The sequence below is a fragment of the Salmo salar genome, unplaced genomic scaffold (assembly GCF_905237065.1).
Source record: "Salmo salar unplaced genomic scaffold, Ssal_v3.1, whole genome shotgun sequence".
In the NCBI taxonomy this organism is placed as follows: domain Eukaryota; kingdom Metazoa; phylum Chordata; class Actinopteri; order Salmoniformes; family Salmonidae; genus Salmo; species Salmo salar.
In genome coordinates this window covers 4,608-32,474 of record NW_025549989.1, presented here as the reverse complement: position 1 = coordinate 32,474, position 27,867 = coordinate 4,608, and the positions used below count along the sequence as shown (strand labels likewise).

At 44.7% G+C, this 27,867-nt stretch overlaps 1 long non-coding RNA gene across 1 annotated transcript; it reads left to right on the top strand.

Moving 5' to 3' along the window:
* The first annotated feature begins 10,852 nt into the window (after positions 1 to 10,852).
* On the top strand, positions 10,853 to 24,644 carry LOC123739061 (uncharacterized). The gene is made up of 4 exons (XR_006767599.1): positions 10,853 to 10,879; positions 13,282 to 13,396; positions 17,487 to 17,697; positions 24,515 to 24,644. It is a non-coding gene; the product is annotated as an uncharacterized lncRNA (long non-coding RNA).
* The last annotated feature ends 3,223 nt before the right edge of the window (positions 24,645 to 27,867 follow it).

Below are 27,867 nucleotides of genomic sequence, written 5' to 3'. Positions count from 1 at the left end.
TAGGCACTTTAGTGACTAACAGTGTAACAGTATAGCTTCAGTCCCTCTCTACGCTCTACCTGGGCTCAAACCAGGAGTACACATAGACAACAGCCACCTCGAAGCAGCCTTACCCATGCAGAGCAAGGGGAACAACTTCTCAAGTCTCAGAGTGAGTGACGTTTACTATTAGTGCGCACCCGCTAACTAGCTAGCCATTTTACGCCGGATTTTCCAGCCCTAATCTTGGGAGTTGATAGGCTTCCGGTAATAAACAGCGCAATGCTTGAAGAATTGCGAAGAGCTGCTGGCAAGCCGCGCAGTGCTGTTTGAATAAAACGCTTATGAGCCTGCTGCTACCAGCTCAGTCAACTAATATAATAAACACACAGAAATACAGCCTTGGGTCTATTAATATGTGAATCCTAAACTATCACTGAAAACATTTTTTCTTTCAGTAAATACTTGAACCGTTCCTATTTTATCTAACGTGCTTGGCAACCCTAATCAAATCATCTCCTGTTACATTTGCACAACCTTCAGTGTATTCATAATTACTAACATCGAAATTATTATACAGAGCCTGAGCAATCAACCATAAACAGTGACACAATTTCATGTTAGCAGGCAATATTAACTAAATATACAGGTTTAAAAATATATACTTTGTGTATTGATTTTAAAGAAAGGCATTGATGTTTATGGTTAGGTACATTGGTGCAACGACAGTGCTTTACCGCAAATCCATTGTTAAATCAACGTTTTCATACTTGTTGATGAAATTAGGCACCCGTCATTATATGCAACGCAGGGCACGTTAGATAAACTAGCTATATCATCAACCATGTAGTTAACTAGTGATTATGTTAAGATTGATCGTTTTTATAAGATAATTTAATCAGCTAGGGGCTAGCAACTTACCTTGGCTTCTGCTGCCCTCACGCAACAGTTGGTCAGCCTGCCATGCAGGCTCTCCTCGTGGAAGTGCAATGTAAGGCAGGTGGTTAGAGCGTTGGACTAGTAACCAGAAGGTTGCAAAAATAATCCCCGAATCCCCCTCTGAACAAGGCAGTTAACCCCGTTCCTAGCCGTCATTGAAAATAAGAATGTGTTCTTAATCTGACTTGCCTAGTTAGATCGGCCATTCCGATTAATCGGTGCGACATCTACTACTAACGTAAAGAAACTACTACCTACCTCTACTACTAATGTAATAAACTACTAACTACCTACTATACTACTAATGTAATAAACTACTACCTATACTATACTACTAATGTAAGAAACTACTACCTACACTATACTACTAATGTAAGAACTACTACCTACCTATACTGCTAATGTAATGAACTACTACCTACCTATACTACTAATGTAAGACTACTACCTATGCTATACTGCTAATGTCAATAAGCTACTAGCTATGCTATACTACTATGTAATAAGCTACTAACTATACTATACTACTAATGTAAGAGACTACTACCTACCTATACTGCTAATGTGGCAATAAACCTACTACCTACCCATGCTATACTGCCCTAATGTAACCGGGCTCTGCCTACTATACTATGCTGCTAATGTGGTCAACTACTGCCTACCTATACTACTAATGTAATAACTACTACCTACCATACTATACTACTAATGTAATAAACTACTACCTATACTATACTACTAATGTAACAAACTACTACCTCTATACTATACTGCTAATGTATGAAAGTACTACCCACCTAACTCACTACCTATTTAAGAAAGTACTCCTACCTATACTAGTAATGTGAAACTACTGCCTACCTGTACTACTCATGTAATACACTACTACCTACCTATATTACTAATGTAAAACTATTACCTACCTATACTATACTACTAATGTAATAAACTACTATCTATACTATACTACTAATGTAAGAAACTACTACCTACCTATACTATACTACTAATGTAATAAACTACTACCTATACTATACTACTAATGTAATAAACTACTACCTTTACTATACTACTGATGTAATAAACTACTACCTACCTATACTACAAATGTGGGAACTACTACCTATACTACTAATGTAATAAACTACTACCACCTATACTACTAATGTAAGAAACTACTACCTATACTATACTACTAATGTAACAAACTACTACCTATACTACTAATGTACTCTACCTATACTACTAATGTAATAAACGACTACCTATACTATACTACAAATGTGAGAAACTACTACCTATACTACTAATGTAATGCAAACTACTACCTACCTATACTATACTACTAATGTAATAAACTACTACCTATACTACTACTACTAATGTAATAAACTACTACCTATACTTACTACTAAATGTAATAAACTACTACCTACCTATACTACTAATGTAAGGAACTACTACCTATAGTATACTACTATTAATCAAACTACTACCTATACTATACTACTAATTAAAAACTACTACCTATACTATATTATTAATTAATAAACTACTACTATACTATACTACTAATGTGAAACTACTACCTATACTATATTATTAATGTAATCAAACTACTACCTATATCTACTACTACTAATGTAATAAACTACTACCTACCTCTACTACTAATGTAAGAAACTACTACCTACCTCTACTACTAATGTAATAACTACTACCTACCATACTTATGTAATCTTCTCTACTAATGTAATAAACTACTACCTACCTATACTAGTAATGTAATAAACTACTACCTACCTATACTACTAATGTAGATAAACTACTACCTATCTATGCTACTAATGTAATAAACTACTACCTATATCTATACTACTAATGTAATAAACTACTACCTATACTATACTACTAATGTAATAAACTACTACCTATACTATACTACTAATGTAATAAACTACTACCTATACTATACTACTAATGTAATAAACTACTACCTATACTATACTACTAATGTAAGAAACTACTACCTATACTATACTACTAATGTAATAAAACTACTACCTACCTATACTACTAATGTAATAAACTACTACCTATACTCTACTACTAATTAAAAACTACTACCTATACTCTACTACTAATGTAAGGCTACTACCTATACTATACTACTAATGTAGAACTACTACCTACCTCTACTACTAATGTGAGAGACTACTACCTACCTACTACTACTAATGTAATAAACTACTACCTACTATACTAGTAATGTAATCAACTACTACCTACCTATACTATATGTAATAAACTACTACCTATACTATACTGCAGAGTAATGTAATAAACTACTGCCTACCTGTACTGCTAAGTGTGATGGGCTACTGCCTGTACTGTGCTAGTGATGTGATGACCTACTGTATGCTATGCTAGTGATGTGCGAGCTACGTGCCTATGTTGCTGAGTATTATGCTTATATATATACTTTATTTTTACTATACTGCTAATGTAAGGAACTACTATTATATTTATGTAGAATGCTTATGTATTTCTCTACTTTTTATATTTACTTGTTGGACTATGTATGCTTGTATTGTACCTGTACTATACTGCTAATGTGGGGCTCTCCTGCCTATACTGGTGATGTAAGAGCTGCTGCCTCCTTGCTGGTGCTGTAGCTACTGCTGTGCTTTGTATGTGAGGCTGCTGCCTATGCTATACTGTAATGTATGAACTATACCTATACTATGCTACTAATGTAATGGACTACTACCTATCTATACTACTAATGTAAGAAACTACTACCTATACTATACTACTAATGTAAGAAACTACTACCTATACTGTACTACTAATGTAAGCTACTACCTATGCTGTACTACTAATGTAAGAAGCTACTGCCTTACTCTACTACTAATGTAAGAAACTACTACCTACTTGCTACTAATGTAAAGACTACTCCTGTACTATACTACTATGTAACTACTACCTACCTATACTACTAATGTAAGACACTACTGCCTATACTATACTACTAATGTAAGACTACTACCTATACTATACTACTAATGTAGAAACTACTACCTATACTATACTACTAATGTAAGAGACTACTACCTATACTATACTACTAATGTAAGAAACTACTACCTATCTATACTACTAATGTAGAAACTACTGCCTATGCTATACTACTAATGTAAGAAACTACTACCTATACTATACTACTAATGTAAGAAACTACTACCTATACTATACTACTAATGTAAGAAACTACTACCTATACTATACTACTAATGTAAGAAACTACTACCTATACTATACTACTAATGTAAGAAACTACTACCTATACTATACTACTAATGTGAAGAAACTACTACCTATACTATACTACTAATGTAAGGAACTACTACCTATACTATACTACTAATGTAAGGAACTACTACCTATACTATACTACTAATGTAAGAACTACTACCTACCTATACTATATTACTAATGTAATAAACTACTACCGATACTACTAATGTAATAAACTACTACCTATACTATACTACTAATGTAAGGAACTGCTCCCTACCCACACTCTACTACCAGCTAGTCTTTATTAGCTAGTCTCTACTGAGCAAGTCCTAGTAGAAGGCTGAGAGACTGGGACGCCACCGTCTCACCAGAGTGCCGGAGTCAGCCAGCTAGCCTGGAGGCAGACCAGCAACAGGTTAAAATCTGACAGGAAGGGTTTCCAGCATCAGTACCTCTGGGCCATCTCTTGTTGTTGTGTCCATGAGCAAAGCTCTTCATCTCTCTAAACTGCTCTCTATTACTGAGACTGACCCAATGCCTCAACCCCTCAGTGTATTTATTGATATTTGTGACCGACCACCTCGATTCGGTCTAAGGTTGCAAAATTTGAAATAGTGTTTTTTTTTTTTTTTTACATTTGATTAGAGACTCGGCTAGAAAATGGTATATCATGCACTGCTGTTGAGGAACAATGGGAAAAGTCATTCTGCTTTGAAAGTTGATAAACTGGTAACCCCACTTTTGAGAAAATAGTCCTTGAATGTTTTGGTACACCTACTGGAATGCTCTTCTTTGTCTACGCCCAGTCAGCATCGTTCACACCCTCTTAACCTCTCTGGGCTTGGCGGGACGAATTCGTCCCACCTACGTAACAGCCACTGCTATCCTGTGGCACGATTTTCGAAACCTTAAAAATCCTATTACTTCAATTTCTCAAACATATGACTATTTTTACAGCCATTTAAAAGACAAGACTCTCGTTAATCTAACCACACTGTCCGATTTCAAAAAGGCTTTACAACGAAAGCAAAACATTAGATTATGTCAGCAGAGTACCAAGCCAGAAATAATCAGACACCCATTTTTCAAGCCAGCATATAATGTCACCAAAACCCAGAAGACAGCTAAATGCAGCACTCACCTTTGATGATCTTCATCAGATGACAACCCTAGGACATTATGTTTATACAATACATGCATGTTTTGTTCAATCAAGTTCATATTTATATCAAAAACCAGCTTTTTACATTAGCATGTGACGTTCAGAACTAGCATACCCCCCGCAAACTTCCGGGAATTCGCTAACATTTTCCTAAATTACTCACGATAAACGTTCACAAAAAGCATAACAATTATTTTAAGAATTATAGATACAGACCTCCTCTATGCACTCGATATGTCCGATTTTAAAATAGCTTTTGGTGAAAGCACATTTTGCAATATTCTAAGTACATAGCCCAGGCATCACGGGCTCGCTATTTAGACACCCGGCAAGTTTAGCACTCACCATAATCATATTTACTATTATAAAAGCTTCATTACCTTTTGTTGTCTTCGTCAGAATACACAGCCAGGACTGCTACTTCAATAACAAATGTTGGTTTGGTCCAAAATAATCCATCGTTATATCCGAATAGCGGCGTTTTGTTCGTGCGTTCCAGACACTATCCGAAATAGTAAAGAAGTGTCACGCGCTTGGCGCAATTCGTGACAATAAAATTCTAAGTATTCCATTACCGTACTTGGCATGTCAACCGCTGTTTAAAATCAATTTTTACGACACTTTTCCGTGAGAAAGCGATAATATTCCGACAGGGAATCTCCTTTTCGGCAAACAGAGGAAAAAAATCCCAAAGGCGGGGGCGGTCGGGGTCACAGCGCATAAGCCAGTGTCTCTTGATCGGCCACTTGAGAAAGGCGATAATGTGTTTCAGCCTGGGGCTGGAATGACAACATTCTGTTTTTCCCGGGCTCTGAGCGCCCATGGACGACGTGGGAAGTGTCACGTTAGAGCAGAGATCCTTAGTAAAAGATAGAGATGGCAAAGAAGTTCCAGAAATGGTCAGACAGGCCACTTCCTGTAAAGGAATCTCTCAGGTTTTGACCTGCCATTTGAGTTCTGTTATACTCACAGACACCATTGAAACAGTTTTAGAAAATTTAGGGTGTTTTCTATCCATATGTAATAAGTATATGCATATTCTAGTTACTGGGTAGGAGTGGTAACCAGATTAAATCGGTATGTTTTTATCCAGCCGTGTCAATGCTTCCCCCTAGCCCTAGAGGCCATCTCTTGTTGTTGTGTCCATGAGCAAAGCTCTTCATCTCTCTAAACTGCTCTCTATTACTGAGACTGACCCAATGCCTCAACCCCTCAGTGTATTTATTGATATTTGTGACCCGACCACCTCGATTCGGTCTAAGGTTGCAAAATTTGAAATTGTGTTTTTTTTTTTTTTACATTTGATTAGAGACTCGGCTAGAAAATGGTATATCATGCACTGCTGTTGAGGAACAATGGGAAAAGTCATTCTGCTTTGAAAGTTGATAAACTGGTAACCCCACTTTTGAGAAAATAGTCCTTGAATGTTTTGGTACACCTACTGGAATGCTCTTCTTTGTCTACGCCCAGTCAGCATCGTTCACACCCTCTTAACCTCTCTGGGCTTGGCGGGACGAATTCGTCCCACCTACGCAACAGCCAGTGTAATCCAGTGGCGCGATTTTCAAATACCTTAAAAAATCCTATTACTTCAATTTCTCAAACATATGACTATTTTACAGCTATTTAAAGACAAGACTCTCGTTAATCTAACCACACTGTCCGATTTCAAAAGGCTTTACAACGAAAGCAAAACATTAGATTGTCAGCAGAGTACCCAGCCAGAAATAATCACACACCCATTTTTCAAGCTAGCATATGTCACAAAAACCCAGAAGACAGCTAAATGCAGCACTAACCTTTGATGATCTTCATCAGATGACAACCCTAGGACATTATGTTATACAAAACATGCATGTTTTGTTCAATCAAGTTCATATTTATATCAAAAAACAGCTTTTACATTAGCATGTGACGTTCAGAACTAGCATCCCCGCAAACTTCCGGGGAATTTACTAACAATTTACTAAATTACTCACGATAAACGTTCACAAAAAGCATAACAATTATTTAAAGAATTATAGATACAGAACTCCTCTATGCACTCGATATGTCCGATTTTAAAATAGCTTTTTGATGAAAGCACATTTTGCAATATTCTAAGTACATAGCCCAGCCATCACGGGCTCGCTATTTAGACACCCGGCAAGATTAGCCTTCACCAAAATCAGATTTACTATTACAAAAGTTTGATTACCTTTTGTTGTCTTCGTCAGAATGCACTCCCAGGACTGCTACTTCAATAACAAATGTTGGTTTGGTCCAAAATAATCCATCGTTATATCCGAATAACGGCGTTTTGTTCGTGCGTTCCAGAAACTATACCCGAAATGGTAAATCAGGGTCGTGCGCATGGCGCAATTCGCGACAAAAAAATTCTAAATATTCCATTACCGTACTTCGAAGCATGTCAACCGCTGTTTAAAATCAATTTTTACGCAATTTATCTCGTAAAAAGCGATAATATTCCGACCGGGAATCTCCTCGGTAAACGGAGGAAAAATCACAAAGACGGGGCGGCCAGTGCACGCGCCTAAGCCCACAGTCCCTTGATCGGCCACTTGAGAAAGGCGATAATGTGTTTCAGCCTGGGGCTGGAATGACGACATTCAGGTTTTCCCGGGCTCTGAGAGCCTATTGGAGCCGTGGGAAGTGTCACGTTACCGCAGAGATCCTTTGTAATGGGAATGAGATGTCAAAGAAAGACAATAAATGGTCAGACAGGCCACTTCCTGTAAAGGAATCTCTCAGGTTTTGACCTGCCATTTGAGTTATGTTATACTCACAGACACCATTCAAACAGTTCTAGAAACTTTGGAGTGTTTTCTATCCAAAGCCAATAATTATATGCATATTCTAGTTACTGGGCAGGAGTAGTAACCAGATTAAATCGGGTATGTTTTTTATCCAGCCGTGTCAATACTGCCCCCTAGCCCTAACAGGTTAAGCCCTAGCCCCACCCATCTCTTTAAGGATTCACATGTGAGGCCATGTGCTAAACAGAGGGAGTAGTGTAGTAAACCACCAAAGATTAAGACTAAAAATGATAAAAGTAGTAACCTTCAATAAGGAAAAACTCCAGGTAAAAATACACTTTAATCTAGTCCATGGCCTATATCCCGATATCCTGATTTATGTGCTGTCATGTTGTTCTTGACATCACAGTCTCTGGTAAACACACATGTTCATGAAATACAATATGTGGCCTTAATCACCCCCAGACACACCTGGCTAACGTGATGGGTCGTGTAATCACCTGGTGAAGTGGAGTCGTTTGTTTAGACATGTAGCTAGATAGCTAAACAATGAACTGTAATCCCAACCCATAATGTACAAACGGATTGTAATAGCTTGCGACCATGCAGTAAATGCTGTAGTATGAATCTACAGGTAGCTAAAGCTAACCAACTAGGTTCATTGTTAGATAGCTTGCTAACATTAGGCTATAACTAGCAATACAAATAACTTTTTGAGATAAAAATATTACTACACCGATGATAATGGTAACGTTAGCTAGCGAGCCAGCAAGCTAACGTTCGCTCGCTAGTGAACAGTGTGCTTTAACTTGCAATGAAAATGACTTTCTGACTAAATTAAAATCATATAATATCTGAAAATGTAGCTAGACCCGTATACATTCAGAAAGTTTTCAGACCCTTTGACTTTTTCCACATTTTGTTACGTTACAGCCTTATTCTGAAATATATATATATATATATATACTTTTTTATTTCCTCGTCAATCTACACTCCATAATGACAAAGAAAGTGTTTTGAAATTTTTGCAATTGTTTTACAAAAAAAAAAAAAATGAAATATCACATTTACATAAGTATTCAGACCCTTTACTCAGTACTTTGTTGAAGCACCTTTGGCAGCAATTACAGCCTAGAGTCTTCTTGGATATGATGCTACAAAAGCTCTAGGAAGAGTCTTGGTGGTTCCAAACTTCTTCCATTTCAGAATGATGGAGGCCACTGTGTTCTTGGGGACCTTCAATGCTGCAGAAATGTTTTGGTACCCTTCCCCAGATCTGTGCCTCAACACAATCCTGTCTCGCAGCTCTACGGACAATTCCTTTGACCTCATGGCCTGGTTTTTTTCTTTGACGTGCACTGTCAACTGTGGGACATTATATAGACAGGTGTGTGCTTTTTCATATCATGTCTAATAAATTGAATTTACCACAGGTGGACTCCAAACAAGTTGTAGAAACATCTCAAGGATGATCAATGGAAACAGGATGCATCTGAGCTCAATTTCGAGTCTCATAGCAAAGGGTCTGAATACTTATGTAAATAATGTATTTTTATTTGATATTTTTAATTTATTTGCAAAAACAATCATCTAAAAGCCTGTTTTCACTTTGTCATTATGGGGTTTGTGATGTCATTATGGGGTATTGTGATGTCATGATGGGGGTATTGTGATGTCATGATGGGGTATTGTGTGTCTTATGTCATGATGGGGGTATTGTGATGTCATGATGGGGTATTGTGATGTCATGATGGGGTATTGTGATGTCATGATGGGGGTATTGTGATGTCATTATGGGGTATTGTGATGTCATTATGGGGGTATTGTGATGTCATTATTATTGTGTGTAGATTGATTGGAAATTGTTTTATTTAATAGATTTTACAATCATGTAACAAGATGTGGTAAAAGGGAAGAGTTCTGAAATCTTTTCCGAAATGTAGATGGATGACCTCTTCACGGCAGACTGGATCCACTTTAACTTTAGTAAGACGCCCTGTGCCCCATTTTCTGTTTGTTTTGCCCGTTGTCAAGTCACTCCGGTTCACACTGACCGTGTGCAGAAAGTAAGTCCGTCACAACTTTTTCACAATGATCTTTGTTCGACAGATAAAATCAGGGCAGCAATGTTGTTGAGAGCACTAGCAACACTTTTTGCAGTTGTCTCCATGGCTGATGTTATACGGTATCTTTAAAAAAAACTCTTCGGTAGCGCGCATTATCTACACATACTGGCCAGCTCCTATTATTATCTCAGCCAATCATGGCTAGAGGGAAGGTTACTGGCTTTTTTTCCATGGCTAAACCAACTAGGTTCGTAAATTTTAACAATTTTATTCATATTTACAGATGGCATACAAGTTTGTTAATAAGGCACATGAAAGTTCACATGTTACAGAAAGCATTTCTGTCAACAACAAAAAAAAAGGCATTTTGATAAAATAAATAAGGGTTTCAGGGATCAAAGGTTTTCATGTTATTTATGTGTTCCAGACCCCCTGTGGCAGTGAAGGAGTGGGCTGCCTACAAGGGGAAGTCCCCCCACACCCCAGAGCTGGTGGAGGCTCTGCCCTTCAGAGAGTGGACCTGTCCTAACCTGAAGAAGCTGTGGCTTGGCAAGGCGGTGGAGGATAAGAATGGCAGGATGAGAGCCTTCCTGGCCTGTATGAGGTCAGATGCCCCAGCCATGCTCAACCCAGCCTGCGTCCCCACACACACTCCTGGTTCTCTGCTGCGTGTTGAGGTGAGGCGCACACACACACACACACACACACACACACGCACGCACACCTGAGAGGCAGACAAATGATCTGTAGTTTTCTGCTGAATGTCTAATGTATTGATCTGTGTTGAGAGATGGTGGTCGTGGTAATGTATTGTTCTGTGTTGAGAGATAATGGTTGTATTGTTCTGTGTTGAGAGATAATGGTTGTATTGTTCTGTGTTGAGAGATAATGGTTGTATTGTTCTGTGTTGAGAGATAATGGTTGTATTGTTCTGTGTTGAGAGATAATGGTTGTATTGTTCTGTGTTGAGAGAGAGATAATGGTTGTATTGTTCTGTGTTGAGAGAGAGATAATGGTTGTATTGTTCTGTGTTGAGAGAGAGAGAGAATGGTTGTATTGTTCTGTGTTGAGAGAGAGAGAATGGTTGTATTGTTCTGTGTTGAGAGAGAGAATGGTTGTATTGTTCTGTGTTGAGAGAGAGAATGGTTGTATTGTTCTGTGTTGAGAGAGAGAGAGAATGGTTGTATTGTTCTGTGTTGAGAGAGAGAGAGAATGGTTGTATTGTTCTGTGTTGAGAGAGAGAGAGAATGGTTGTATTGTTCTGTGTTGAGAGAGAGAGAATGGTTGTATTGTTCTGTGTTGAGAGAGAGAGAGAATGGTTGTATTGTTCTGTGTTGAGAGAGAGAGAGAATGGTTGTATTGTTCTGTGTTGAGAGAGAATGGTTGTATTGTTCTGTGTTGAGAGAGAGAGAGAGAATGGTTGTATTGTTCTGTGTTGAGAGAGAATGGTTGTATTGTTCTGTGTTGAGAGAATGGTTGTGGTAATGTATTGTTCTGTGTTGGGAGAGAATGGTTGTGGTAATGTATTGTTCAGTGTTGAGAGAGAATGGTTGTATTGTTCTGTGTTGAGAGATAATGGTTGTTTTCTGTGTTGAGGAGAATGGTTGTATTGTTCTGTGTTGAGAGAGAGAGAATGGTTGTATTGTTCTGTGTTGAGAGAGAGAGAGAATGGTTGTATTGTTCTGTGTTGAGAGAGAGAGAAATGGTTGTATTGTTCTGTGTTGAGAGAGAGAGAGAATGGTTGTATTGTTCTGTGTTGAGAGAGAGAGAGAATGGTTGTATTGTTCTGTGTTGAGAGAGAGAGAGAGAGAATGGTTGTTTGTTCTGTTGAGAGAGAGAATGGTTGTATTGTTCTGTGTTGAGAGAGAGAGAGAGAATGGTTGTATTGTTCTGTGTTGAGAGAGAATGGTTGTATTGTTCTGTGTTGAGAGAGATGGTTGTGGTAATGTATTGTTCTGTGTTGGGAGAGAATGGTTGTGGTAATGTATTGTTCAGTGTTGAGAGAGAATGGTTGTATTGTTCTGTGTTGAGAGAGAATGGTTGTATTGTTCTGTGTTGAGAGAGAGAGAGAGGAGAGAATGGTTGTATTGTTCTGTGTTGAGAGAGAATGGTTGTGGTAATGTATTGTTCTGTGTTGGGAGAGAATGGTTGTGGTAATGTATTGTTCAGTGTTGAGAGAGAATGGTTGTATTGTTCTGTGTTGAGAGAGAATGGTTGTATTGTTCTGTGTTGAGAGAGAGAGAGAGAGAATGGTTGTATTGTTCTGTGTTGAGAGAGAATGGTTGTGGTAATGTATTGTTCTGTGTTGGGAGAGAATGGTTGTGGTAATGTATTGTTCAGTGTTGAGAGATAATGGTTGTATTGTTCTGTGTTGAGAGAGAATGGTTGTATTGTTCTGTGTTGAGAGATAATGGTTGTATTGTTCTGTGTTGGGGATAATGGTTGTGGTAATGTATTGTTCTGTGTTGAGAGATAATGGTTGCATTGTTCCGTGTTGAGAGATAATGGTTGTATTGTTCTGTGTTGAGAGATAATGGTTGTGGTAATGTATTGTTCTGTGTTGAGAGATAATGGTTGCATTGTTCTGTGTTGAGAGATAATGGTTCTGTGTTGGGGATAATGGTTGTGGTAATGTATTGTTCTGTGTTGAGAGATAATGGTTGCATTGTTCTGTGTTGAGAGATAATGGTTGTGGTAATGTATTGTTCTGTGTTGAGAGATAACGGTTGTGGTAATGTATTGTTCTGTGTTGAGAGATAACGGTTGTGGTAATGTATTGTTCTGTGTTGAGAGATAACGGTTGTGGTAATGTATTGTTCTGTGTTGAGAGATAACGGTTGTGGTAATGTATTGTTCTGTGTTGAGAGATAACGGTTGTGGTAATGTATTGTTCTGTGTTGAGAGATAACGGTTGTATTGTTCTGTGTTGAGAGATAACGGTTGTGGTAATGTATTGTTCTGTGTTGAGATAAAGACCTGATCCAGACAGTGTTTCTAAAAAAAAAAAATCCGATCATTACTTGAGGTCATTTCCTGTATTTCCTGTCATGTTGTATTTTGCCTTGTGTTTCTGTTCTAGGTTTATGTTACAGTGGCCAGGAGTAAGAGTTTTGCGTGGTAAGGAACTGGAAGCGTTCCTTGCCCAAGCACTTTCTCCTAAACTCTATGAGCCTGAACAGCTGCAGGAACTCAAGGTGATTTTTGGTAGCGAGTTCTGAGGGAGTGTCCTGGAACCACCCAGTGGTAGACAGTGGTATTACAAGCTGTTTTCACACACCCACATTAACAATACTCCTCCTGGACTAGGGTTCCCAAACACATTCATATCTTACCAGGTTTTCCTAGAATTCTTAGTTGGAAGAGTTTGGACCTGATTTTTTTTTTTTTCGGGAATTTTTCCAAAAGGGGATTTCTGGAAAAATCTGGTAAATTTTGTGAAAGTTATGTGAGTTTCTAACCCCCATCCTGGACTAAAACAGCAGATGTTGTAGAGGTAATCTTCTGTAGTCCAGTAGTGTGTTTACTCCGGGTCCAGGAAACGACCTGTCAGAACCTCCCGGCGCTCCGCTGGGCTGTTCTGAGTTGGTCCGTTTCAACATGTTCCTCGGAGAGGTTTGGTGACTGACGAGACTAGGTGGTTCGACAGGACACTTCTCATATTGTCACAACAATAACGTGCTTTAACTACTCTGAACGTGAACCAGCTGCTTCTGTTCTGGTCGTCTGGCTGAATACCTGGCTGGCTGGCTGATTACCTGGCTGGCTGGCTGAATACCTGGCTGGCTGGCTGGCTGGCTGGCTGAATACCTGGCTGGCTGAATGGCTGAATACCTGGCTGGCTGGCTGGCTGAATACCTGGCTGGCTGAATGGCTGGCTGAATACCTGGCTGGCTGGCTGAATACCTGGCTGGCTGGCTGAATACCTGGCTGGCTGAATGGCTGGCTGAACCTGGCTGGCTGGCTGAATGGCTGGCTGGCTGGCTGGCTGAATACCTGGCTGGCTGACCTGGCTGAATACCTGGCTGGCTGGCTGAATACCTGGCTGGCTGGCTGAATACCTGGCTGGCTGAATGGCTGGCTGAATGGCTGGCTGAATACCTGGCTGGCTGAATACCTGGCTGAATGGCTGGCTGAATACCTGGCTGGCTGGCTGAATGGCTGGCTGAATACCTGGCTGGCTGAATACCTGGCTGAATACCTGGCTGGCTGAATGGCTGGCAGTGTGACTGGCTGGGTGTGGTTGGCTGTGGCTGGCTGAATACCTGGCTGGCTGGCTGGCTGAATGCTGCTTCAATTCCTGGCTGGCTGGCGGCTGAATACCTGGCTAGCTGGCTGAATACCTGGCTGGCTGAATGGCTGGCTGCTGATACCTGGCTGAATCTAATGGCTGGCTGGCTGCCTCTGAATACCTGGCTGGCTGGGCTGGCTGAATACCTGGCTGGCTGAATGGCTGGCTGTGTGACTGGCTCGGTGTGCTTGGCTGGGTGACTGTTTGACTCACTGTGATTGTCAGCTAGTGTCCTGTGTGTCGACAGACTGGGGGGCTGCGACCTCTCTGCTCTACTGTAGTGGGGGGGGGTTACTACTGTAGTGGGGGGGTTACTACTGTAGTGGGGGTTACTACTGTAGTGGGGGGGTTACTACTGTAGTGGGAGTGGGGTTACTACTGTAGTGGGGTTGGGGGTTACTACTGTAGTGGGGGTGGGGGTTACTACTGTAGTGGGAGTGGGGTTACTACTGTAGTGGAGTGGGGGGTTACTACTGTAGTGGGGAGTTACTACTGTAGTGGGAGTGGGGGTTACTACTGTAGTGGGAGTGGGGGGTTACTACTGTAGTGGGAGTGGGGGTTACTACTGTAGTGGGGGGGTTACTACTGTAGTGGGGGTGGGGGTTACTACTGTAGTGGGAGTGGGGTTACTACTGTAGTGGGGGGTTACTACTGTAGTGGGGGGGGTTACTACTGTAGTGGGGGGGGTTACTACTGTAGTGGGAGTGGGGGGTTACTACTGTAGTGGGAGTGGGGGGTTACTACTGTAGTGGGAGTGGGGGGTTACTACTGTAGTGGGAGTGGGGTTACTACTGTAGTGGGAGTGGGGGTTACTACTGTAGTGGGAGTGGGGGTTACTACTGTAGTGGGGGGGGGTTACTACTGTAGTGGGGGGGGTTACTACTGTAGTGGGGGGGTTACTACTGTAGTGGGGGGGTTACTACTGTAGTGGGAGTGGGGTTACTACTGTAGTGGGGGGGGGTTACTACTGTAGTGGGGGGTTACTACTGTAGTGGGGGGGTTACTACTGTAGTGGGAGTGGGGGTTACTACTGTAGTGGGGGGTTACTACTGTAGTGGAGTGGGGGGTTACTACTGTAGTGGGAGTGGGGGTTACTACTGTAGTGGGGGGTTACTACTGTAGTGGGGGGGTTACTACTGTAGTGGGGGGGGTTACTACTGTAGTGGGAGTGGGGGTTACTACTGTAGTGGGGGGTTACTACTGTAGTGGGAGTGGGGGTTACTACTGTAGTGGGGGGGGTTACTACTGTAGTGGGGGGGTTACTACTGTAGTGGGGGGGTTACTACTGTAGTGGGGGGGGTTACTACTGTAGTGGGAGTGGGGGTTACTACTGTAGTGGGAGTGGGGGTTACTACTGTAGGAGTGGGGGTTACTACTGTAGTGGGAGTGGGGGGTTACTACTGTAGTGGGAGTGGGGGTTACTACTGTAGTGGGGTGGGGGGTTACTACTGTGTGGGGGTTACTACTGTAGTGGGGTGGGGGTTACTACTGTAGTGGAGTGGGGGTTACTACTGTAGTGGGGGGGTTACTACTGTAGTGGAGTGGGGGTTACTACTGTAGTGGGAGTGGGGGTTACTACTGTAGTGGAGTGGGGGTTACTACTGTAGTGGGAGTGGGGGGTTACTACTGTAGTGGAGTGGGGTTACTACTGTAGTGGGGGGGTTACTACTTAGTGGAGTGGGGGTGGTTACTACTGTAGTGGGGGGTTACTACTGTAGTGGGGGGGTTACTACTGTAGTGGGAGTGGGGGTTACTACTGTAGTGGGAGTGGGGGTTACTACTGTAGTGGGAGTGGGGGGTTACTACTGTAGTGGGAGTGGGGGGTTACTACTGTAGTGGGGGGGTTACTACTGTAGTGGGAGTGGGGGTTACTACTGTAGTGGGGGGTTACTACTGTAGTGGAGTGGGGTTACTACTGTAGTGGGGGGTTACTACTGTAGTGGGGGGTTACTACTGTAGTGGGGGGTTACTACTGTAGTGGGGGGGGTTACTACTGTAGTGGGAGTGGGGGTTACTACTGTAGTGGGGGGGTTACTACTGTAGTGGGGGGGTTACTACTGTAGTGGGGGTGGGGGTTACTACTGTAGTGGAGTGGGGGTTACTACTGTAGTGGGGTGGGGGTTACTACTGTAGTGGGGGGGTTACTACTGTAGTGGGAGTGGGGGTTACTACTGTAGTGGGGGGGTTACTACTGTAGTGGGAGTGGGGGGTTACTACTGTAGTGGGAGTGGGGGTTACTACTGTAGTGGGAGTGGGGGTTACTACTGTAGTGGGAGTGGGGGGTTACTACTGTAGTGGGGGGTTACTACTGTAGTGGGGGGTTACTACTGTAGTGGGGGGTTACTACTGTAGTGGGGGGGGTTACTACTGTAGTGGGGGTTACTACTGTAGTGGGGGGTTACTACTGTAGTGGGGGCTACTACTGTAGTGGGGGGTTACTACTGTAGTGGGGGGGTTACTACTGTAGTGGGTGGGGTTACTACTGTAGTGGGGGTGGGGGTTACTACTGTAGTGGGGGTGGGGGTTACTACTGTAGTGGGGGGTGGGGGGTTACTACTGTAGTGGGGGGGGGGTTACTACTGTAGTGGGGGGGTTACTACTGTAGTGGGGGGTTACTACTGTAGTGGGGGGGGTTAGCTACTGTAGTGGGGGGTTACTACTGTAGTGGGGGCTACTACTGTAGTGGGGGGGTTACTACTGTAGTGGGGGGGTTACTACTGTAGTGGGGGTTACTACTGTAGTGGGGGTTACTACTGTAGTGGGAGTGGGGGTTACTACTGTAGTGGGGGGGTTACTACTGAATTCTCCTCCATTTCCCAGGATTTCTCCTCCATTTCCCAGGATTTCTCCTCCATTTCTCGCTCATTCCCTCCTGATAACAGGAATCTTACAATCAGGATTTCTGGAAAGCGGTGGATTTTTTGTGGAAGTTTCCAGAATTCTGCAACACTATGTCTGTCACTGTGAACAGTTCTCTAACTCGTCTCTCCCTGTAGATTGATAGCCTGGACCCTCGCGGCGTGCAGCTGGCCGCTCTGTTCATGAGCGGCGTGGACATGGCCTTATTGGCCAATCGACGTGTGTGGCCAGCCAATCCCCCTGGGAGCACTGCTGTCCATGGATGTACTCGATGGCAAACTGCTGCAGAGCAAACTGATCCAGGCCATTCGGGACAAGGCCCCGCTCATCGACCTCTGTGATGGTCAGGTATCTACAGAGACAAACCCAGTCCTAGTCTAGTCCAGGATCTTTAACCTAGACCAGTCCTAGTCTAGTCCAGGATCTTTAACCTAGACCAGTCCTAGTCCAGGATCTTTAACCTAGACCAGTCCTAGTCGTCCAGGATCTTTAACCTAGACCAGTCCTAGTCCAGGATCTTTTAACCTAGACCAGTCCTAGTCCAGGATCTTTAACCTAGACCAGTCCTAGTCCAGGATCTTTAACCTAGACCAGTCCTAGTCCAGGATCTTTAACCTAGACCAGTCCTAGTCCAGGATCTTTAACCTAGACCAGTCCTAGTCCAGGATCTTTAACCTAGACCAGTCCTAGTCCAGGATCTTTAACCTAGACCAGTCCTAGTCTAGTCCAGGATCTTTAACCTAGACCAGTCCTAGTCTAGTCCAGGATCTTTAACCTAGACCAGTCCTAGTCCCAGGATCTTTAACCTCGACCAGTCCTAGTCTAGTCCAGGATCTTTAACCTAGACCAGTCCTAGTCCAGGATCTTTAACCTAGACCAGTCCTAGTCCAGGATCTTTAACCTAGACCAGTCCTAGTCCAGGATCTTTAACCAAGTCCTAGTCCAGGATCTTTAACCTAGACCAGTCCTAGTCCAGCATCTTTAACCTAGACCAGTCCTAGTCCAGGATCTTTAACCTAGACCAGTCCTAGTCCAGGATCTTTAACCTAGACCAGTCCTAGTCCAGGATCTTTAACCTAGACCAGTCCTAGTCCAGGATCTTTAACCTAGACCAGTCCTAGTCCAGGATCTTTAACCTAGACCAGTCCTAGTCCAGGATCTTTAACCTAGACCAGTCCTAGTCCAGGATCTTTAACCTAGACCAGTCCTAGTCCAGGATCTTTAACCTAGACCAGTCCTAGTCTAGTCCAGGATCTTTAACCTAGACCAGTCCTAGTCCAGGATCTTTAACCTAGACCAGTCCAGTAAACTCAGTTCCAGTACTTATCATATGACTGTGTGTTGGAGTTGCATAGAAAATCTTTCTCAAACCCGTGTTTATTTATTTATATATATATATATATATATTTATATTTATATCAGAGAGATATACCCGTGTTTAGGGGTGTTTAGGGGTGACCAGAGAGAGATACCCGTGTTCGGGTTTAGGGGTGACCAGAGAGAGATACCCGTGTTCGGTGTTTAGGGGTGACCAGAGAGAGATACCCGTGTTCTGGGTGTTTAGGGGTGACCAGAGAGAGATACCCGTGTTCGGTTTTAGGGTACCAGAGAGAGAGACCCGTGTTCGGTGTTTAGGGGTGACCAGAGAGAATACCCGTGTTTAGGGGTGACCAGAGAGAGATACCCGTGTTTAGGGGTGACCAGAGAGAGATACCCGTGTTCGGTGTCTAGGGGTGACCAGAGAGAGATACCCGTGTTCGGTTAGGGGTGACCAGAGAGAGATACCCGTGTTTAGGGGTGACCAGAGAGAGATACCCGTGTTCGGGTGTTTAGGGGTGACCAGAGAGAGATACCCGTGTTTAGGGGTGACCAGAGAGAGATACCCGTGTTTAGGGGTGTTTAGGGGTGACCAGAGAGAGATACCCGTGTTTAGGGGTGACCAGAGAGAGATACCCGTGGAGGTGTTTAGGGTGACACAGAGAGATACCCGTGTAGGGCCAGAGAGAGATACCCGTGTTCTGGGTGTTTAGGGGTGACCAGAGAGAGATACCCGTGTTTAGGGGTGACCAGAGAGAGATACCCGTGTTTAGGGGTGACCAGAGAGAGATACCCGTGTTTAGGGGTGACCAGAGAGAGACCCGTGTTCTGGGTGTTTAGGGGTGACCAGAGAGAGATACCCGTGTTTAGGGGTGACCAGAGAGAGATACCCGTGTTTAGGGGGTGACCAGAGAGAGATACCCGTGTTCGGGGTGTCTAGGGGTGACCAGAGAGAGATACCCGTGTTCGGGGTGTTTAGGGGTGACCAGAGAGAGATACCCGTGTTTAGGGTGACCAGAGAGAGATACCCGTGTTCGGGGTGTTTAGGGGTGACCAGAGAGAGATACCCGTGTTTAGGGGTGTTTAGGGGTGACCAGAGAGAGATACCCGTGTTCGGGGTGTTTAGGGGTGACCGGAGAGAGATACCCGTGTTTAGGGGTGACCAGAGAGAGATACCCGTGTTCGGGGTGTTTAGGGGTGACCAGAGAGATACCCGTGTTTAGGGGTGTTTAGGGGTGACCAGAGAGAGATACCCGTGTTGGGCCGTGTTTAGGGGTGACCAGAGAGAGATACTGTTTAGGGGTGACCAGAGAGATACCGTGTTCGGGGTGTTTAGGGGTGACCAGAGAGAATACCCGTGTTCGGTGTTTAGGGGTGACCAGAGAGAGATACCCGTGTTTAGGGGTGACCAGAGAGAGATACCCGTGTTTAGGGGTGACCAGAGAGAGATACCCGTGTTTAGGGGTGACCAGAGAGAGATACCCGTGTTTAGGGGTGACCAGAGAGAGATACCCGTGTTCGGGTGTTTAGGGGTGACCAGAGAGAGATACCCGTGTTTAGGGGTGTTTAGGGGTGACCAGAGAGAGATACCCGTGTTCGGGTGTTTAGGGGTGACCAGAGAGAGATACCCGTGTTCTGGGTGTTTAGGGGTGACCAGAGAGAGATACCCGTGTTTAGGGGTGTTTAGGGGTGACCAGAGAGATACCGTGTTCGGGTGTTTAGGGGTGACCAGAGAGAGATACCCGTGTTTAGGGTGTTTAGAGGGTGACCAGAGAGAGATACCCGTGTTTAGGGGTGACCAGAGAGAGATACCCGTGTTTAGGGGTGACCAGAGAGAGATACCCGTGTTTAGGGGTGACCAGAGAGAGATACCCGTGTTTAGGGGTGACCAGAGAGAGATACCCGTGTTTAGGGGGTGACCAGAGAGAGATACCCGTGTTTAGGGGTGACCAGAGAGAGATACCCGTGTTTAGGGGTGACCAGAGAGAGATACCCGTGTTTAGGGGTGACCAGAGAGAGATACCCGTGTTTAGGGGTGACCAGAGAGAGATACCCGTGTTCGGGGTGTTTAGGGGTGACCAGAGAGAGATACCCGTGTTCGGGTGTTTAGGGGTGACCAGAGAGAGATACCCGTGTTCGGGGTGTTTAGGGTGACCAGAGAGAGATACCCGTGTTCGGGTGTTTAGGGTGACCAGAGAGAGATACCCGTGTTCGGGGTGTTTAGGGGTGACCAGAGAGAGATACCCGTGTTCGGGGTGTTTAGGGGTGACCAGAGAGAGATACCCGTGTTTAGGGGTGACCAGAGAGAGATACCCGTGTTCGGGGTGTTTAGGGGTGACCAGAGAGAGATACCCGTGTTCGGGGTGTTTAGGGGTGACCAGAGAGAGATACCCGTGTTTAGGGGTGACCAGAGAATACCCGTGTTCGGGGTGTTTAGGGGTGACCAGAGAGATACCCGTGTTTAGGGTGTTTAGGGGCGACCAGAGAGAGATACCCGTGTCGGGTGTTTAGGGGTGACCAGAGAGAGATACCCGTGTTTAGGGGTGACCAGAGAGAGATACCCGTGTTCGAGGTGTTTAGGGTGACCAGAGAGAGATACCCGTGTTCGGGGTGTTTAGGGGTGACCAGAGAGAGATACCGTGTTCGGGTGTTTAGGGGTGACCAGAGAGAGATACCCGTGTTTAGGGGTGACCAGAGAGATACCCGTGTTTAGGGGTGACCAGAGAGATACCCGTGTTTAGGGGTGACCAGAGAGAGATACCCGTGTTTAGGGGTGACCAGAGAGAGATACCCGTGTTTAGGGGTGACCAGAGAGAGATACCCGTGTTCGGGGTGTTTAGGGGTGACCAGAGAGAGATACCCGTGTTTAGGGGTGTTTAGGGGTGACCAGAGAGAGATACCCGTGTTCGGGGTGTTTAGGGGTGACCAGAGAGAGATACCCGTGTTCTGGGTGTTTAGGGGTGACCAGAGAGAGTACCCGTGTTTAGGGGTGTTTAGGGGTGACCAGAGAGAATACCCGTGTTCGGGGTGTTTAGGGGTGACCAGAGAGAGATACCCGTGTTTAGGGTGTTTAGAGGGTGACCAGAGAGAGAATACCCGTGTTTAGGGGTGACCAGAGAGAATACCCGTGTTTAGGGGTGACCAGAGAGAGATACCCGTGTTTAGGGGTGACCAGAGAGAGATACCCGTGTTTAGGGGTGACCAGAGAGAGATACCCGTGTTTAGGGGTGACCAGAGAGAGATACCCGTGTTTAGGGGTGACCAGAGAGAGATACCCGTGTTTAGGGGTGACCAGAGAGAGATACCCGTGTTTAGGGGTGACCAGAGAGAGATACCCGTGTTCGGGGTGTTTAGGGGTGACCAGAGATACCCGTGTTCGGGTGTTTAGGGGTGACCAGAGAGAGATACCCGTGTTCGGGGTGTTTAGGGGTGACCAGAGAGAGATACCCGTGTTCGGGGTGTTTAGGGGTGACCAGAGAGATACCCGTGTTCGGGGTGTTTAGGGGGTGACCAGAGAGAGATACCCGTGTTCGGGTGTTTAGGGGTGACCAGAGAGAGATACCCGTGGTTCGGGGTGTTTAGGGGTGACCAGAGAGAGATACCCGTGTTCGGGTGTTTAGGGGTGACCAGAGAGAGATACCCGTGTTTAGAGGGGGACCAGAGAGAGATACCCGTGTTTAGGGGTGACCAGAGAGAGATACCCGTGTTCGGGGTGTTTAGGGGTGACCAGAGAGAGATACCCGTGTTCGGGGTGACCAGAGAGAGATACCCGTGTTTAGGGGTGACCAGAGAGATACCCGTGTTTAGGGGTGTTTAGGGGTGACCAGAGAGAGATACCCGTGTTCGGGGTGTTTAGGGGTGACCAGAGAGAGATACCCGTGTTCGGGTGTTTAGGGGTGACCAGAGAGAGATACCCGTGTTTAGGGGTGTTTAGGGGTGACCAGAGAGAGATACCCGTGTTTAGGGGTGTTTAGGGGTGACCAGAGAGAGATACCCGTGTTTAGAGGGGGACCAGAGAGAGATACCCGTGTTTAGGGGGTGACCAGAGAGAGATACCCGTGTTCGGGGTGTTTAGGGGTGACCAGAGAGAGATACCCGTGTTCGGGGTGACCAGAGAGAGATACCCGTGTTTAGGGGTGACCAGAGAGAGATACCCGTGTTTAGGGGTGTTTAGGGGGTGACCAGAGAGAGATACCCGTGTTCGGGGTGTTTAGGGGTGACCAGAGAGAGATACCCGTGTTCGGGTGTTTAGGGGTGACCAGAGAGAGATACCCGTGTTTAGGGGTGTTTAGGGGTGACCAGAGAGAGATACCCGTGTTTAGGGGTGTTTAGGGGTGACCAGAGAGAGATACCCGTGTTCAGGGTGTTTAGGGGTGACCAGAGAGAGATACCCGTGTTTAGGGGTGTTTAGGGGTGACCAGAGAGAGATACCCGTGTTTAGGGGTGTTTAGGGGTGACCAGAGAGAGATACCCGTGTTCAGGGTGTTTAGGGGTGACCAGAGAGAGATACCCGTGTTTAGGGTGACCAGAGAGAGATACCCGTGTTTAGGGGTGACCAGAGAGAGATACCCGTGTTCGGGACCACCAGCAGTATTTTAACTATTCCAAAACGATCACATCTGATTCATCTTGTCATCTTGTTCTCAAGCCCTTAACTATGGTGTGTTAGTTCAGGCATCCCCTGAGGAGAGCTTTGATAAACCCTTAACTTCAATCAATCTCTCTCGTCCTCCCTCTCTCTGTGTCCCCTCTCCTCCCTCTCTCTCTGTACTCCCTCTGTCCTCCCTCTCTCACGTCCCCCCCTCTGTGTCCTCCCCCTCTCCCTCTCCTCTCTCCCCCTCTCCCCCCCCTCTTTCCCCCTCTGTCTCCCCTCTTTCCCCCATCTGTGTCCCCCTCCCTCTCTCTGTGTCCCCCTCCCCTCTCTGTGTCCCCTCCCTCTCTCTGTGTCCCCCTCCCCCTCTCTCTCACGTCCCCCTTTCTGTCCCCCCCTCTTTACGTTCCCCCTTTCTGTCCCCCCTCTGTGTCCCCCCCCTCTGTGTCCCCCCTCTGTGTCCCCCCTCTGTGTCCCCCCTCTGTGTCCCCCTCTGTGTCCCCCCTCTGTGTCCCCCCTCTGTGTCCCCCCTCTGTGTCCCCCTCCTCTCTGTCCCCCCTCTCTGTCCCCTCCCTCTCTGTCTCCCCTTCCTCTCTCTGTCTCCCCTCCTCTCTCTGTCTCCCCCTCTCTGTCTCCCCCTCTCTCTGTCTCCCCTCTCTCTGTCTCCCCTCCCTCTCTCTGTCTCCCCTCTCTCTCTGTCTCCCCCCCTCTCTCTGTCTCCCCCTCTCTCTCTGTCTCCCCCTCCCTCTCTGTCTCCCCCTCTCTCTCTGTCTCCCCTCCCTCCTGTCTCCCCTCTCTCTGTCCCCCCCTCTCTCTCTCTGTCCCCCCTCTCTCTCTGCCCCCCCCCCTCTCTCTCTGTCCCCCTCTCTCTCTCTCTCTCTGTCTCCCCTCTTTCTCTCCCCTCTCTCTCTGTCTCCCCCTCTCTCTCTCTGTCTCCCCCTCTCTCTCTCTGTCTCCACCTCTCTCTCTCTGTCTCCCCTCTCTCTCTGTCTCCCCTCTCTCTCTGTCCCCCTCTCTCTCTGTCCCCCTCTCTCTCTGTCCCCCCCCTCTCTCTGTCCCCCCTCTCTCTCTGTCCCCTCTCTCTCTCTCTCTCTCTGTCTCCCCCTCTCTCTCTGTCCACCCCCTCTCTCTCTCTGTCTCCCCCTCTCTCTCTCTGTCTCCCCCTCTCTCTCTGTCTCCCCCTCTCTCTCTCTGTCTCCCCTCTCTCTCTCGTCTCCCCTCTCTCTCTCTGTCTCCCCTCTCTCTCTCTGTCCCCAGGTGGATCAGGTGAACAAGGTGAAGAAAATGCGGCAGAGCATCCTGGAGGGGCTTAACTTCTCCCCGCCTCCTCCCCCCACCCCCACGCCATGCCTTTCTACCCCCCCAGGGGAGCCTTCTACCCCCCCCGCCCCCACATGATGCCGCTGCAGGGCAGGGGCAGGAGCATGGGCGTGCCTCGTAAGAGACCAATCATTGATACTACTTTCACAGATTGTACTGTCCGTAGAGACCAGTATGTAGGGCTCTTCACCGTGGGGGAGCAGCAGTGTTTGTTTTGATGTAGAGGTCGGCCGATTTAATCGGAATGGACGATTAATTAGGGCCGATTTCAAGTTTTCATAGCAATCGGAAATCGGTATTTTTGGACGCCGATTTGGCCGATTTAAAAAAAATAAAAATATATAATAATAATAATAATAAAAAAATAAAAAATGTATTATTATTATTTAAAAAAAAAAAAATTTGACCTTTATTTAACTAGGGAAAATGTGTCACTTCTCTTGTAAACAGAGTCAGGGTATATGCAGCAGTTTGGGCCGCCTGGCTCGTTGCGAACTGTGAAGACTTTCATCCTAACAAAGACAGCAGACTTCGCCAAACGGGGGATGATTTAACAAAAGCGCATTTGCGGAAAAAAGCACAATCGTTGCACGACTGTACCTAACCATAAACATCAATGCCTTTCTTAAAATCAATACACAGAAGTATATATTTTTAAACCTGCATATTTAGCTAAAAGAAATCCAGGTTAGCAGGCAATATTAACCAGGTGAAATTGTGTCATTTTGTGTTCATTGTACGCAGTCAGGGTATATGCAACACTTTGGGTAATTTGTCATAATTTTACGTAATTATGACATAACACTGAAGGTTGTGCAATGTAACAGGAATGACGTTTTGTTTTCGAGATGATAGTTTCCGGATTCGACCATATTAATGACCTAAGGCTCGTATTTCTGTGTGTTATTATGTTATAATTAAGTCTATGATTTGATAGAGCAGTCTGACTGAGCGGTGGTAGGTAGCAGCAGGCTCATAAGCGTTCATTCAAACAGCACTTTCGTGCGTTTTGCCAGCAGCTCTTCGCAATGCATTGCACTGTTTATGACTTCAAGCCTGTCAACTACCAAGATGAGGCTGGTGTAACCGATGTGAAATGGCTAGCTAGTAAGCGGGGTGCGCGCTAATAGCGTTTCAAACGTCACTCGCTCTGAGACTTGGAGTAGTTGTTCCCCTTGCTCTGCATGGGTAAGGCTGCTTCGAGGGTGGCTGTTGTCGATGTGTTCCTGGTTCGAGCCCAGGTAGGAGCGAGGAGAGGGACGGAAGCTATACTGTTACACTGGCAATACTAAAGTGCCTATAAGAACATCCAATAGGCAAAGGTATATGAAATACAAATCATATAGAGAGAAATAGTCCTATAATTCCTATAATAACTACAACCTAAAACTTCTTACCTGGGAATATTGGAGACTCATGTTAAAAAGGAACCACCAGCTTTCATATGTTCTCATGTTCTGAGCAAGGCACTTAAACGTTAGCTTTTTTACATGGCACATATTGCACTTTTACTTTCTTCTCCAACACTTTGTTTTTGCATTATTTAAACCAAATTGAACATGTTTCATTATTTATTTGAGGCTAAATTGATTTTATTTATGTATTATATTAAGTTAAAATAAGTGTTAATTCAGTATTGTTGTAATTGTCATTATTACAAAGGGAAAAAATAGGGAGAAAAAAAACAGCCAATTAATCGGTATCGGCATGACAAAAAAAAAAAAAAAAATCATAATTGGTCGACCTCTATTTTGATGTAGCGTTATGGTCGTCCTGGCCAGTGTTTTGATGTAGCGTTATGGTCGTCCTGGCCAGTGTTTTGATGTAGCGTTATGGTCGTCCTGGCCAGTGTTTTGATGTAGCGTTATGGTCGTCCTGGCCAGTGTTTTGATGTAGTCGTTATGGTCGTCCTGGCCAGTGTTTTGATGTAAGCGTTATGGTCGTCCTGGCCAGTGTTTTGATGTAGCGTTATGGTCGTCCTGGCCAGTGTTTTGATGTAGCGTTATGGTCGTCCTGGCCAGTGTTTTGATGTAGCGTTATGGTCGTTCCTGGCCAGTGTTTTGATGTAGCGTTATGGTCGTCCTGGCCAGTGTTTTGATGTAGCGTTATGGTCGTCCTGGCCAGTGTTTGTTTTGATGTAGTAGATACTACTATTTATAAATTATACTGACAAAAAAATTATAAACGCAACATGTAAAGTGTTGGTTTCATGAGCTGAAATAAAAGATCCAACAAACGGTCCATACTCTTAAAAAAAAAACGTATTTCTATCAAACGTTGTGAACAAATGTGTTTACATCCCTGTTAATGAGCATTTCTCCTTTGCCAATATAATCCATCCACCTGACAGGTGTGGCATATCAAGAAGCTGATTGAACAGCCTGATCATTACTGAGGAGTATTTCTCTCGTAATAAAGCCCTTCTGTGAGGAAAAACTCATTCTGATTGGCTGGATCTTGCTTCCAAGTGGGCTGCACCCTTGTCCAGTCATGTGAAATCCATAGATTAGGGCCTAATGAATTTATTTAAATGGACTGATTTCCTTTTATATGAACTGTAACTCAGTAAAATCTTTGATATTGTTGCATGTTGGGTTTTATTTGTGTTCAGTACAAGTAGAGATTTTTTATTCACCGTGAAGGTGGATCAGTATTATGCTCAGGTTAGGTTGCTCTGAACTTTCTTAGAAGTTTTATTTCACAACCTCTGTGTGTGTCCGTGTGTGTGTGTGTCCCTACTGTTGGTCCGTGGTCTGCAGGCCTACCAAGCATGTCCTCCCAGGGCGGAAAGCTGGAGATAGCTGGCACGGTGGTGGGCCAGTGGGCTGGCATCAGACGGGGCCGAGGCAGAGGAGGCTTCCCCATCCAGGTGGTCTCTGTCGGGCGGGCCAAACAGAGGGTAAGACGTCGTACAATACGTTTGGAGTGATTGTTATGTTGTTGATGTAAGGAATATTTGTTGGTGTGTAATGAGGAGCAACCAGACACTGCACTGGACACATTAATGGAATGTCTTACTCCAGTTAGTAATAAGAACGCACCCATTAAGAAAACGACTGTAAAACACCCATTAAGAAAACGACTGTAAAACACCCATTAAGAAAACGACTGTAAAACACCCATTAAGAAAACGACTGTAAAACACCCATTAAGAAAACGACTGTAAAACACCCATTAAGAAAACGACTGTAAAACACCCATTAAGAAAACGACTGTAAAACACCCATTAAGAAAATGACTGTAAAACACCCATTAAGAAAATGACTTAAAACACCCATTAAGAAAACGAC